We start from the raw sequence: 15,326 nt of genomic DNA on the forward strand, positions 1-15,326 counted from the left end.
GATACACAGCAGTCTACTACTTATGAGATGGAAACTTATCGGGTAGAGAGCATGTGGTCCTTTGCTTTATCATGGGATTAAATTATGTTGGTGTCATTTTTATGCTGACAGTCCAAAGTGTAGCTTGCCAGAGATCTGGTTCCACAGGCAAGAAGTTCAAGGCTGGAGCCCCAGATCCTTCATATTAACTACTCACTGCTAAGTAATTTTATAACATACACTACATAGTCCAAGGTTCAAGTTCTCTTAACAGCTTAACAGATCAAACCTTCATCTCCACTTGGGGCACACACAGTGGTACAGTATTTCAGAGACACTGGAACTCTATAAGACTACTTACAGGAGGTTGTCAGGCTCGAAGAAATCTGTGGACATCCCAAACGTGTTACTACATTTTCAAGTTAATTTCACATTATTTAAATAAAGTCTAAAAAAAATAAATCAAGCTTGCAATAAAACTATCACAAATATCAAATATATTGGTATTTAAAATGCAAAGATTATGAAAATTCCATCTCTCCCTAAACGAGTTTTCATATGACATTAAGAAGTTACACATTAAAAAGCAAAAAAGAATAAAAGGATCAAAGTAGCAAGGAAACATTGGACCACCAAAAAGGGATAATTGGCAACTACGCAGTTACTGTAATATCAATGTGAGATGATTAGACAAGAAACATTTTCAGGCAGTTAGTATACCTTGACAGTTAAATCGATGTTGTTAAGAAACACGGTGCTACTTTTTGCACAATTTCGTATGTGAAGGCAATTATAACAGCTGGAATTCTGTGAATCATTCCTAATGCAAATGTTTTCTTGTACGTAGCTCTTTTTTTGTGATTAAGCTAGAATTCAGAAAGCCATTAATTTCTTCATGAGAAACATTTGCCAAGGTAACAGATGGACTCTAACTCAGCCACCTTGACCTTATGGTCTCACATGCTGTCTGTCACATTGTTTGCTTCATCTTAAAAGAGAAAAAGCCAATCCTGAAACCCATTCGTAAAGCTGTGGATCTCACATAAGACAAATCACCTATTCTGATTTATGTCAAGGAAAATATACTTAAGGTATACTTAACAGATCAGCAGTGTCTAAGTCTGCATGATCATTTTGTGTTTTGTAAGATGTGGTTTTTGGAACAATACTTCCCATACTAATTATATTCAACCTCAAAGCTATACAATGAACCTATCAAAGGCTATTTTCTAAATTTTACCATTAGTTTCTGTTACTATTGCAAGTTGAGGGCAGCAATCACTATAGTAACATGGCTATTTGATGTATTTTATCCATAAATAACATTATATGTTGAATAAGGTGAGAAAAATGAAAGAAAAAAACTTATTATTTTTTTGTTTCATTTTTCATTTTGTAGATAACTGATCACATAGTCTATAACTATACAGTATAGTCATATACCTCAACATTATATATATATATATATATATATATATATATATATACACACGCACACATATATATATATATATATATATATATATATATATACTATTATTATTATTTATTGTTATAGCGCCATTTATTCCATGGCGCTTTACATGTAAGGAGGGGTATACATAATAAAAACAAGTACAATGCTCTTAAACAATACAAGTCATAACTGGTACAGGAGGAGAGAGGACCCTGCCCGCCGCGAGGGCTCACAATCTACAACATATATATATATATATATATATATATATATATACACTATATCTTTCACAGAAATCCTGAATAGTGATGATTTATCACCTCAGGACATAAGGACATAGAGGGATTCCAGAATGAGTTTCTTAAAAGCTTAAAGTTTGTTGATACATATTTAAAAGAATATACAGAAAAATGCAAAAATGGAAAAAAGAGGGACTAAAAAACAGGGTGGGAATAGTCTAATTTGCCACACTGATATTCAGTATAATTTTTTATAATAATTTTATACCCTTATTTATAATATATCATTAGTGTCAGGACATAGGGCTATTCACATGCAACCAAACAATTGTTAAAACAACATTATGTGACTAATGCTAAATGCAAGTCCCTAGTATCCCCCTAGGGTCAATGCAATATCCCCAACATACATGAAAGCATAGTCCAACAATTAAAGCATATGTGTGAATAGAGAAATAAGATGCACCAGTAGGCAAATGCAGCCACACGTCCCCAACATGCACATACACATGCCTCTACATTATATTCTATTATTTCTAAACACTGTTTTTCGGTGATTACTTTGTATCTCCGTTCATACTGCACCCACATACACAAATGATACACCGTTTGAAAGGTAAACTTGCCCCCTTCAGCATGAAAATAGCCAAACAAACCACACATCCACAGTTTGATCACAACATACAGTTTAAACATTAATTTTTATAAACCGGCAGTAAGGAAAAATGACCTGCAGGTGGCACCACACTACCCCAAAGCACACTATCACAAAGCTGCCTACAGACATCACAAACAAATCCAAACATTTGCCTTGGGGGCTTTCCAGCTTGCCGAACTGCTTGCCCAGCCTATTTCAGCCAAATTGGAGGATTGCACACTTCACTGCAGGTGAGTCACATATGCAAACACATTTGTAAACAAGCACTGCCTATTCAATTGCACACTTTCTCCATTCATACTCCACCCACACTAACAAATGATACACCATCTGAAAGGTCAAATGACCTGCATGTGGCAGCACACTACCCCAAAGCACACTACCACAAAGCTGCTTACACACATCACAAACAAATCCATACATTTGCCTTGGGGTCTTTGCAGCTTGCTCAAGTGCTTGCCCAGCCTATTTCAGGCAGATTGGAGGATTGCACACTTTACTGCAGGTGAGTCACATATGCAAGCACATTTGTACACATGCACTGCTTTTTTGCTGATTACTTTGACCCACACACACAAATGATACACCATTTGAAAGATAAACTTGCTCCCTCCAGCAAGAAAAGAGCCAAGCAAACCGCACATTCACAATTTTATCACTAAATACAGTTTAAACATTGATTTTCATAAACCTGCAGAAAGAAACAATGACCTGCAGGTGGCACCTCAACCAGAAGACATGCTTTGACCTCTACTTATCAAACCACTTTATTGTATTACCAATCTACATATATAAAATACCTGTCTGTGCTCAGCATCTCATTAAATACATTTACATTTGACCAGCTTGCTTTTTCAGAAATTGCCTGCGCCCCAGATGACCAAAGTGTGAAAATTTCACACGGGCCAAGATAGTATATATATATACACTGCTCAAAAAAATAAAGGGAACACTCAAATAAGTCATCCTAGATCTGAATGAATTAAATATTCTCATTGAATACTTTGTTCTGCACAAAGTTGAATGTGCTGAAAACCAAAATCACACACAAATCAACAATGGAAATCAAATTCATTAGCCAATGGAGGCCTGGATTTGGAGTCACACACAAAATTAAGGTGGAATGTAATGTCCTTAAAACAAATCAAAATGATGCTCAGTATTGTGTGTGACCTCCATGTGCCTCTCAGTATTGTGTGTAGCCTCCACGTGCCTGTATGACCTCCCTACAACTCCTGGGCGTGCTCCTGATGAGGAAACGGATGGTCTCCTGAGGGATCTCCTCACAGACCTGAACTAAAGCATCCGCCAACTCCTGGACAGTCTGTGGTGCAACGTGACGTTGGTGGATGGAGTGAGACATGATGTCCCAGATGTGCTCAATCGGGTTCAGGTCTGGGGAGTGGTCGGGCCAGTCCATAGCTTCAATGCCTTCATCTTGCAGGAACTGCAGACACACTCCAGCCACATGAGGTCTGGCATTGTCCTGCATTAGGAGGAACCCAGGGCCAACCGCACCAGCATATGGTCTCACAAGGGGTCTGAGGATCTCATCTCGGTACCTAATGGCAGTCAGGCTACCTCTGGCAAGCACATGGAGGGCTGCGCAGCCCTCCAAAGAAATGCCATCCCACACCATTACGGACCCACTGCCAAACCGGTCATGCTGAAGGATGTTGCAGGCAGCAGATCGCTCTCCATGGTGTCTCCAGACTCTGTCTGGAGTCAGGGGAAGAGTCTTGAGGAGATCATTTGCATATTCCCAGTGCCTTCTGGGATAAGTGAAGAGTCTCCGCGAGCTCAACGATCACTGGGTTTTGGCCGTTGCAGCTGAAAAGAGGAAATCGGAAAACCAGGGGAAGAGTCTTGAGGAGATCATTTGCATATTCCCAGTGCCTTCTGGGATAAGTGAAGAGTCTCCGCGAGCTCAACGATCACTGGGTTTTGGCCGTTGCAGCTGAAAAGAGGAAATCGGAAAACCAGGGGAAGAGTCTTGAGGAGATCATTTGCATATTCCCAGTGCCTTCTGGGATAAGTGAAGAGTCTCCGCGAGCTCAACGATCACTGGGTTTTGGCCGTTGCAGCTGAAAAGAGGAAATCGGAAAACCAGGGGAAGAGTCTTGAGGAGATCATTTGCATATTCCCAGTGCCTTCTGGGATAAGTGAAGAGTCTCCGCGAGCTCAACGATCACTGGGTTTTGGCCGTTGCAGCTGAAAAGAGGAAATCGGAATCTGGGCTTATCTTTCATCGTTTTTAAGAAATCTCAAGATGGAAGAGGCCAGGAGCCATTTGGTGAGCTGCATTTCTTGCTACATGTTCACAGACTTACCAGTGGAAAAGCCAAACTTCACATGCCACAAATGCAAGCTTGTGTCCCTGTTGGAGGAAAAGTTGCAAAATCTCGAAGAGAGGTTAGCTACGTTGAAGATCATTAAGGAAGGTGAAGAGTTCTTGGACAGAGCAGAATTATCTCTTCATGTTACAGAAAGAGAAGAAATTCGAAGTGCACCTGAAGAAACAGAGGAATGGAGACATGTGACCCAGAGAAGCAGGAGGATCAGGAGGCAGTCAGCACCCATACTGCTCAGAAACCAGTACCAGGCTCTCACGCAGGAAAACAATGAAGAAATACATCAGGATAAGACTTTGCCAACAAGCAGCAACCTTGTACGCCTTCAGAGTCCTCCTGGATGGAGAAAGAAAAATGTTGTGAAGAAGAAACGGAGAGTGGTGGTCATGGGGGATTCCCTGTTGAGAGGAACTGAGGCCGCTATCTGCAGACCGGATATAACTTCAAGAGAAATGTGTTGTCTTCCAGGTGCAAAAATTAAAGATGTGTCTGACAGGATATCAGGACTCTTCAGACCTACAGATGACTACCCATTCCTGCTACTACATGTGGGGACAAATGACACTGCAAGAAACGACCTGGAAACCATCTGCAGAGACTTTGAAGACTTAGGCAAGAAAGTGAAAGAACTGGGAGCGCAGGTGGTCTTCTCTTCCATCCTCCCAGTGGATGGCCATGGAACAAGGAGGTGGAATAAGATTCTGCAGGTGAATAACTGGCTACGTCGATGGTGCCGTCAGCAACGATTTGGATTTCTGGATCACGGAGTGAACTACTTATACGATGGACTACTTGCTAGAGATGGGGTGCACCTTACGAAGACTGGAAAACATGTATTTGGAAGTCGCCTTGCTACACTTGTAAGGAGAGCTTTAAACTAGAACAACATGGGAAGGGAAGCAAAAGACCAGAAAAAGCCATAGACCTGACAAATGCTATTGAGAACTCTGCTATTAGAAGTGGAAAGGAAGAACAAAGACGAAAGAATCTAATTAATAAAAATATTGGAGAAAGAGAAACCAATCACAAACTAAAATGTTTCTATACTAATGCACAAAGCATGGGCAACAAACAAGGAGAATTGGAACTACTAACACAGGAAAAGAAATATGATGTCATTGGAATCACTGAAACTTGGTGGGACAATACACATGATTGGAATACAAGACTAGAAGGATACAACTTATTTGCAAGAAACAGACTTGATAAACGAGGAGGGGGTGTCGCATTGTATGTTAGAAACGCGTATATCTGCACAGAGATTGAAGCTTCAGAGACTGGGAGTTCTGTGGAAACTGTTTGGGTAAGAATACAAGGACAGAACAATGGAAAGGACACCATTGTAGGCATTTACTACAGGCCGCCTGTGCAAGCTGAAGATATGGATGAACTCTTTATGCATCAAATGGCCAAGTTCTCCAAAAAATATGACATAGTTGTCATGGGAGATTTCAACTATCCAGACATTTGTTGGGAATCTCTCTCAGGCAAAACTAACAGGTCAAGGAAATTCTTATCCTCTCTTGCTGACAACTTTATCTTCCAAAAGGTAAGGGAGAAAACAAGGGGAACTGCTACCTTGGATCTAATCCTTATAAACAGGGAGGAAATGGTTGAGGAGGTAAAAGTGGCTGGGACCCTAGGAGGTAGCGACCATGCTATTTTAGAATTTTGGATAACTAGAGGCGGAAGACCTGTGAAGACTCAGACATCAAGGTTAGATTTCAGAAAGGCAGATTTTAAGGGATTCAGAAAGAGAATTGGAGGGATCCAATGGCTGGATATCCTTAAAGACAAAAATGTCCAGGAAGGATGGGAAATCTTGAAAAATGAAATTCTCAAAGCACAGTTGTTAACAATTCCGAAAAGAGGGAAGAATAGGAAGCAGTTAAGGAAACCAGGATGGATGAACACAGAACTTAAGCACATGCTAAAAAGGAAGAAAAAAATGTTTATAAAATGGAAAGAGGGAGGCATATCTAAAGAAGAATATAATGCTGTCTGCAGAACCTGCAGGGCACAAATCAGATTAGCTAAAGCTGAAAATGAATTGAGGCTTGCAAGAGATGTCAAAAGCAATAATAAAGGATTTTGGGGATATGTCAAAAGTAAAAGAAAAGTCAAAGATGCTATAGGATTTTTACAGGATGAAAATGATGAAATGGTAAGACAGGATGTTGAGAAGGCTGAACTTTTAAATTCCTATTTTGCATCTGTTTTCTCTCAGAAAGGAAATGTAACATCAACTGTTATTCACTGTCCTATTAAGGGAATAGAAGAATCCAGGATATCTATAAACAGAAAGATAGTGAGGAAACACTTAGCTAGCCTAAATGAATTCAAGTCTCCAGGTCCAGATGAATTACACCCCAGAGTACTGAAGGAGATAGCAGAAGAAATTTTTGAACCCCTCTCTATAATCTTTGAAAATTCTTGGAGAACAGGAGAAGTGCCAGAAGACTGGAGAAGAGCAAATGTTGTTCCTATCTTCAAAAAGGGGAAGAAGGTGGACCCAGGTAACTATAGGCCGGTGAGTCTGACTTCTATACCAGGAAAGATCTTTGAACAAATTATTAAACAACATGTATGTCAATACCTGGATAAGAATGAAGTGATTAAACAGAGTCAGCATGGGTTTGTAACTAATAAGTCATGTCAGACTAACTTAATTTCCTTCTATGACGGTATCACTGATTGGGTGGATCAAGGAAATGCTGTAGATATAGTATATCTTGACTTCAGCAAAGCATTTGACAAAGTCTCTCATACAATCCTTATTGAAAAAATGATTAAGTATGGAATGGACAAGGCAACTGTTAGGTGGATTCATAACTGGCTTAGTGATCGGACCCAAAGAGTGGTCGTAAATGGCTGCACATCCAGTTGGAAGAATGTCTCAAGTGGGGTACCACAGGGCTCTGTCCTGGGCCCTGTATTGTTCAACATCTTTATCAACGATTTAGATGAAGGAATTGAGGGTAAACTGATTAAATTTGCTGATGACACAAAGCTAGGAGGGATAGCTAATACTAGAGAAGAGAGAGAGAGGATTCAAAAAGATTTAAATAAACTGGAGAAGTGGGCAGCAACTAACAGAATGGTTTTTAACAGGGAGAAATGCAAAGTACTACATCTGGGCAATAAAAATGGAAAAAACATATATAGAATGGGAGGAATAGGGCTAAGTGACAGCACATGTGAAAAAGACTTGGGTATACTAATAGATCACAGACTGAATATGAGTCAACAGTGTGATGCAGCAGCAAAAAAGGCAAATGCAATTCTAGGATGTATTAACAGAAGCATACAGTCTAGATCACGTGAAGTCATTATTTCCCTCTACTCCTCTTTGGTCAGACCTCATCTGGAATATTGTGTCCAGTTTTGGGCACCACATTTTAAAAAAGACATCAACAAACTGGAGCAAGTTCAGAAAAGAGCGACCAGAATGGTGACCGGTCTGCAAACCCTGTCTTATGAGGAAAGGTTGCAGGATTTGGGAATGTTTAGTTTGCAAAAGAGAAGACTGAGAGGAGACTTAATAGCTGTCTACAAATATCTAAAGGGCTGTCACATTGTAGAAGGATCAACTTTATTCTCATTTGCACAAGGAAAGACTAGAAGCAATGGGATGAAACTGAATGGGAGGAGACACAGATTAGATATTAGAAAAAACTTTTTGACAGTTAGAGTGATCAATGAGTGGAACAGGCTGCCACGAGAAGTGGTGAGTTCTCCTTCAATGGAAGTCTTCAAACAGAGGCTGGACAGACATCTGACTGGGATGATTTAGCGAATCCTGCTTTGAGCAGGGGGTTGGACCAGATGGCCCAGGAGGTCCCTTCCAACTCTACGATTCTATGATTCTATGATTCTATGATTCTATGTCTGTCACATGTGCTCAGTGTGAGCCTACTTTCATCTGTGAAGAGCACAGGGCGCCAGTGGTGAATTTTCCAATCCTGGTGTTCTGTGGCAAATGCCAAGCGTCCTGCACGGTGTTGAGCTGTGAGCACAACCTCCATCTGTGGACATCGGGCACTCAGACCATCCTCATGGAGTTGGTTTCTAACCGTTTGTGCAGACACATGCACATTTGTGGCCTGCTGGAGGTCATTTTGCAGGGCTCTGGCAGTGCTCCTCCTGTTCCTCCTTGCACAAAGGCAGAGGTAGTGGTCCTGCTGCTGGGTTGTTCCCTCCTATGGCCCCCTCCATGTCTCCTGGTGTACTGGCCTGTCTCCTTGTAGCGCCTCCAGCCTCTGGACACTACGCTGACAGACACAGCAAACCTTCTTGCCACAGCTCGCATTGATGTGCCATGCTGGATGAGCTGCACTACCTGAGCCACTTGTGTGGGTTGTAGAGTCCGTCTCATGCTACCACGAGTGTGAAAGCACAAGCAACATTCGAAAGTGACCAAAACATCAGCCAGAAAGCAATGGTACTGAGATGTGGTCTGTGGTCCCCACCTGCAGAACCACTCCTTTGTTGAGGGTGTCTTGATAATTGCCAATATTTTCCATCTGTTGTCTATTCCATTTGCACAACAGAATGTGAAATTGATTGTCAATCAGTGTTGCTTCCTAAGTGGAAAGTTTGATTTCACAGAAGTTTGATTTACTTTGAGTTATATTGTCTGTTGTATAAATGTTCCATTTATTTTTTGAGCAGTGTATATATACACTACATACATACAGCTCAGGCAAAAATTAAGAGATCGCAGCACAGTTTTATAAAAATCAGCTTCTCTACATGTCTGACAGCCATTCCATTCCAGTGTCAGTTGAATTCCAACCAGAGTACACCTCATTCTACTAAATGTGCTTCTGATTATGTTATGACCTGAACCAAATCTTATGTAACAAAGGAAAGTATAAAAAACCCTGGTGTAGTGTTCACAATCCTCTTGCAATAGGACAAGCTGGATGGATGGCAAAACAAGTGCTAGTAATATCACAAAAGTAAAAGTAATGAAAATTTTCTTTTAACCATGCCAAAGGAGTTGAATAGAAAAGTCTTGAGTGAGGAAAAGAAGGGCTCAATTTTGGCTTTGCTAGAAGAGGGATACAGTGAGCATCATGTTGCCTCCATCCTTAAAATTTCTAAGACGCCAGTCCTTTACAACAAGGTCAAGCAGCAGACATTGGGAACAACAAAGCTACAGACTGGCACAGGGCGAAAACGACTCTCCACTGACCGGGATGACTATCATCTTATTCGAATGTCCCTCAGCAACTGCAGGATGACATGAAGTGACCTACAAATGGAATGGCAAATGGCAGCTGGGGTGAAGTGCAAGGCAAGAACAGTTCATACCAGGCTATTACTGGTAGGGCTCAAGTCATGTAGATCTAGAAAAAAAGAGTTTCACCAATGAGAAGCAAAGGAGAGCTAGGCTGACGTTTGCCAAAGACCATAAAGATTGGGCCATAGAGGACTGGAGTAAGGTAATCTTCTCTGATGAGTCTAATTTTCAGCTTTGCCCAACACCTGGCTATTTAATGGTTAGACTGAGACCTGGAGAGGCGTGCAAGCCTCAGTGTCTTGCACCCACTGTGAAATTTAGTGGAGGATCGGTGATGATCTGGGGAAGGTACAGCATGGCTGGAATTGGGCAGGTAAATCTTTGTGAAGGACATATGAATCAAGTTGCATATAGGGTTATCCTGGAAAAACAGTTGATTCCTTCTGCTCAGGTAATGTTCCTCAACTCTGAGGACTGTTTTTCTCCAGGAGGACAATGCACCATGCACACAGCTAGGTCAATCAATGTGTGGATGAAGGACCACCACATCAAATCCCTGTCATGGCCAGCCCAATCTTCAGACCTAAGCCCCATTTAAAACCTTTGGAATGTAATCAAGAGGAAGTTGGATAGTCACAACAAGCTATCAAGCAAAGAAGAACTGCTTAAATTTTTGTACCAGGAGTGGCATGAGGTCACCCAAAATCAGTGTGAAAGACTGGTGGAAAGCATGACAAGACACATGAAAGCTGTGATTAAAAATCATGGTTATTCCACAAAATATTGATTTCTGAACTCTTCCCGAGATAAAACATTAGTATTGTTGTTTCTAAATGATTATGAACTTGTTTTCTTAGCATTATTTGAGGTCTGCAAGAACTGCACTTTTTTGTTCTTTTGACCATTTCTCATTTTCTGAAAATAAATACAAAATTTAGTGCTTGGAAATTCAAAGACATGTTGTCAGTAGTTTATAGAATAAAAGAGAAATTTACATTTTTCTCAAAAAATATAACTATAAAGAGAAAAATCAGACAAACTGAATATTTTGCAGTGGTCTCTTAATTTTTGCCAATTAATGGAAGCTGCAGATGTGAAAACATGAAAACTCATGCATGGATGTTTCTATCCTAAATCCAGCACCCAAAGATTGTATACCAACAGAAAGGAGGGTGGTAAAGGCTTGATAAGCATCCAAGCTACCATCTTGGAGGAAACATGGAGTATCCAGGAATACATCAGAAAAATGGCACCAAAAGATGAGATGCTGAGAGAAAGCCCAAGGCAGCAAAAACAGATCTGGAAGGAAGAAGAGGAAAATGAAGCGCCATGGCAAGACCAGCGACAGACCCAAAACATCACTGCTTTAGAGGAGATCTGCATGGAGGAATGGGCCAGCATAGCAGCAACAGTGTGTGCCAACCTTGTCAAGACTTACAGAAAACCTTTGAACTCAGTCATTGCCAACAAAGGATATATAACAAAATATTGAAATGAAATTTTGCTACTTACCAAATACTTATTTTACACCAAAATTTGAAAAATAAATCTTGCCAAATCAGACAAGGTGATTTTCTGGTTTTGTGTTCTCATTTTGACTCTCATAGTTGTGGTCTACCTATGATGTCAATTACAGGCCTCTCATCTTTTTAAGTGGGAGAACTTGCACAATTGGTGGTTGATTAAATAATTTTTTCCCCACTGTATACATATACACACATACAGTACATACATACATACACATATCTATATAAATAAACGCCTTATCGTGTCTGTCTGTAACCAAAATCACGGGCCGCTGAATGGTCGCTGCCGCCAGGCCGCAACCAAACAGCGACAGGCGCAGCTGTTTGTAACAGTAAGCTGCGCCTGCCGCTGGCTGCCGCGACCAATTAGGGGCCAGCACAGTCGGGGACAGCGCTCAATCAGCCACAGAGATTATTCCATTAAAAAGATAAAAAATAAATTATTATCACCGACGGCCTTCAATGTCCTTTCCACCCGCCCGGCCTCGCGGTCCCAGTAAGGCATTGCGACTTAGACCCGCGATAACGCCACTCTCGCGAGAGCACGACGTTATCAGCGGTATAAGCCGCAAAGCATTACTGGGAACACGAGGCCGGGAGCGTGGAAAGGATATCGGAGGCCGTCGGAAGGTGGCCATGGGTAACAAAAACAAAAAAACAAACATACTCACCTTCCGGCGGCCCACAGACTATTTTCCTTCTCTCCAACGCGCCCGGCATTGCGGTCCCAGTAATGCTTTGTGGCTTATACCGCTGATGACATCCCCTCTTGCGAGAGTTACGTCATCTACGGTCTTTAGCTCTAAACAATACTGACACCGCCATGCCGACCGTGTGGAGAGGAGAGTGGGGGGGAGAGGAGAGCGGGGGGCGCACCCGCATTGCTGATTGGTTGCAGACAGAGGGCCGCGACGCTGATTGGTCACGGCTACACGGAAAGGGGGGTGAGGGGACCATGCATACCAGGAAAGAGGGGTGAGGGAACCATGCATACCAGGATTGGGGGGTGAGGGGACCATGCATACCAGGATTGGGGGGTGAGGGGACTATGCATACCAGGAAAGGGGGTGAGGATACCATGCATACCAAGAAAGAGGGGTGAGGGGACCATGCATACCAGGATAGGGTGGGTTGAGGGGACTATGCATACCAGGATAGGGGGTTGAGGGGACCATGCATACCAGGATTGGGGGGTGAGGGGACCATGCATACCAGGATTGGGGGGTGAGGGGACCATGCATACCAGGATTGGGGGGTGAGGGGACCATGCATGCCAGGATTGGGGGGTGAGGGGACCATGCATACCAGGATTGGGGGGTGAGGGGACCATGCATACCAAGAAAAGGGGGTGAGGGGACCATGCATACCAAGAAAGAGGGGTGAGGGGACCATGCATACCAAAAAAGGGGGGTGAGGAGACCATGCATATCAGGATTGGGGGTGAGAGGACCATGCATACCAGGATTGGGGGGTGAGAGGACCATGCATACCAGGAAAGGGGGGTGAGGGAACCATGCATACCAGGATTGGGGGGTGAGGGGACCATGCATACCAGGATTGGGGGGTGAGGGGACCATGCATACCAGGATTGGGGGGTGAGGGGACCATGCATACCAGGAAAGGGGGGTGAGGGGACCATGCATACCAGGATAGGGGGTTGAGGGGACTATGCATACCAGGATAGGGGGTTGAGGGGACCATGCATACCAGGATAGGTGGTTGAGGGGACCATGCATACCAGGATAGGGGGTTGAGGGGACCATGCATACCAGGATAGGGGGTTGAGAGGGACCATGCATACCAGGATAGGGGGTTGAGGGGACTATGCATACCAGGAAAGGGGGGTGAGGATACCATGCATACCAAGAAAGAGGGGTGAGGGGACCATGCATACCAGGATAGGGGGTTGAGGGGACTATGGATACCAGGATAGGGGGTTGAGGGGACCATGCATACCAGGATAGGGGGTTGAGGGGACCATGCATACCAGGATTGGGGGGTGAGGGGACCATGCATCCCAGGATAGGGGGTTGAAGGGACCATGCATGCCAGGATTGGGGGTGAGGTGACCATGCATACCAAGAAAGGGGGGTGAGGGGACCATGCATACCAAGAAAGAGGGGTGAGGGGACCATGCATACCAAAAAAGGGGGGTGAGGAGACCATGCATATCAGGATTGGGGGTGAGGGGACCATGCATACCAGGATTGGGGGGTGAGAGGACCATGCATACCAGGAAAGGGTGGTGAGGGGACCATGCATACCAGGAAAGGGCGGTGAGGGAACCATGCATACCAGGATTGGGGGGTGAGGGGACCATGCATACCAGGATTGGGGGGTGAGGGGATCATGCATACCAGGAAAGGGAGGTGAGGGGACCATGCATACCAGGATAGGGGGTTGAGGAGACTATGCATACCAGGATAGGGGGTTGAGGGGACCATGCATACCAGGATAGGTGGTTGAGGGGACCATGCATACCAGGATAGGGGGTTGAGGGGACCATGCATACCAGGATAGGGGGTTGAGGGGGACCATGCATACCAGGATTGGGGGGTGAGGGGACATGCATACCAATAAAGGGGGGTGAGGGGACCGTGCATACCAGGATTGGGGGTGAGGGGACCATGCATACCCCAAAAGGGGGGTGAGAGGACCTTGCATACCAGGAAAGAGGGGTGAGGGGACCATGCATACCAGGATTGGGGGGTGAGAGGACCATGCATTCCAGGATTGGGGGGTGAGGGGACCATGCATACCCCGAAATGGGAGTAAGAAGGCCATGCATACCAGGAAAGAGAGGGGAGAGGACCATGCATACCAGGATTGGGGGGTGAGAGGAGCATGCATACCAGGATAGGGGGTTGAGGCGTAGCATGCATATCAGGATTGGGGGTGAGAGAACCATACATATCAGGATTGGGGGGTGCATTATTGCATTATTATTAAATCTTCAAAAATAAACTGCATATATATTCTAGAATACCCGATGCATTAGAATCAGGCCACCATCTAGTACAGTATAAGTATACACATCTCATAGTGGTAATGCTTTGTGATAATGTCCAAACAAGATTGCTTTTGATAATTTATGTGTTTTTTTAAGTTACATTTTCAATTTGGGTTACTTTCATTTGAAAATCATCTATGAAGAACTTACATTACAATAAATATATATTTACCTCTATGTCACGCTAGAGGATGTGGAACCGCTGTGCCGCTGGCCAGGGAGAGCCTGGAAATGAGTATCTAAGCGATGACCTGGTTCTTCACTAGAGCCCTTGATGGTGTAGCTAGATTTGAACCGGAGGTAGTTGCCAGGTACCCTTTGAGGACAGACCGGGAACTGCAGCAGCTGACCCCAAGGGGACAGGGATGGAGGTTCTGACTTGGAGTAGCTGGTGGGACAGGAGCTGGTTCACAGGATGATTTGATGCAGTACAGCTGGTTAGACAAGACGGCCATGGGAACAGGTTGAGGAGAACTGCATGACTAGTATAGACAGAAACACAGAACAGGCTCAGGTACAGGGACACAGGTACTGGTTCAGACAGGGCAGGTTAGGGAGCGGTTAAGTCAAAGACCAGACAGTTTCAGGTATAAGGATCAGGTTCAGACAGGACAAATAAAATCAGGTGAAGGCAGAATAGTTTCAACAGGAAGCAAATACACAAGTACAATGTAAGGTCCTGCAATGCCTGCACATGAGGAGCGAGACATAGCAAATCAAAACAACTATACTATGTTTCTAATTGGAGGTATTTGCTAATATTATCATTATACACCAACTACATATTGGGATAGGATCTTGGAGCTGGTAATACCCCTTTAAGGCTTACTTCTGTTTGCAAATGAAAGTGGGATCACTGTAC

General features: G+C 43.5%; 1 long non-coding RNA gene across 1 annotated transcript in view; it reads right to left on the bottom strand.

Annotated features, from left to right (window-relative positions):
• LOC141100806 (uncharacterized) overlaps positions 1–14,939 on the bottom strand; it is a 42,977-nt gene extending 28,038 nt beyond the window's left edge. Inside the window, exon 1 of the long non-coding RNA XR_012234787.1 lies at positions 14,637–14,939. This is a non-coding gene — a long non-coding RNA (uncharacterized lncRNA). The remainder of the gene's footprint in view (positions 1–14,636) is intronic.
• Positions 14,940–15,326: the final 387 nt, after the last annotated feature.

This window comes from Dendrobates tinctorius, unplaced genomic scaffold, assembly GCF_039654945.1.
Source record: "Dendrobates tinctorius isolate UK_male_01 unplaced genomic scaffold, ASM3965494v1 ptg000108l, whole genome shotgun sequence".
Classification (NCBI taxonomy): Eukaryota; Metazoa; Chordata; class Amphibia; order Anura; family Dendrobatidae; genus Dendrobates; species Dendrobates tinctorius.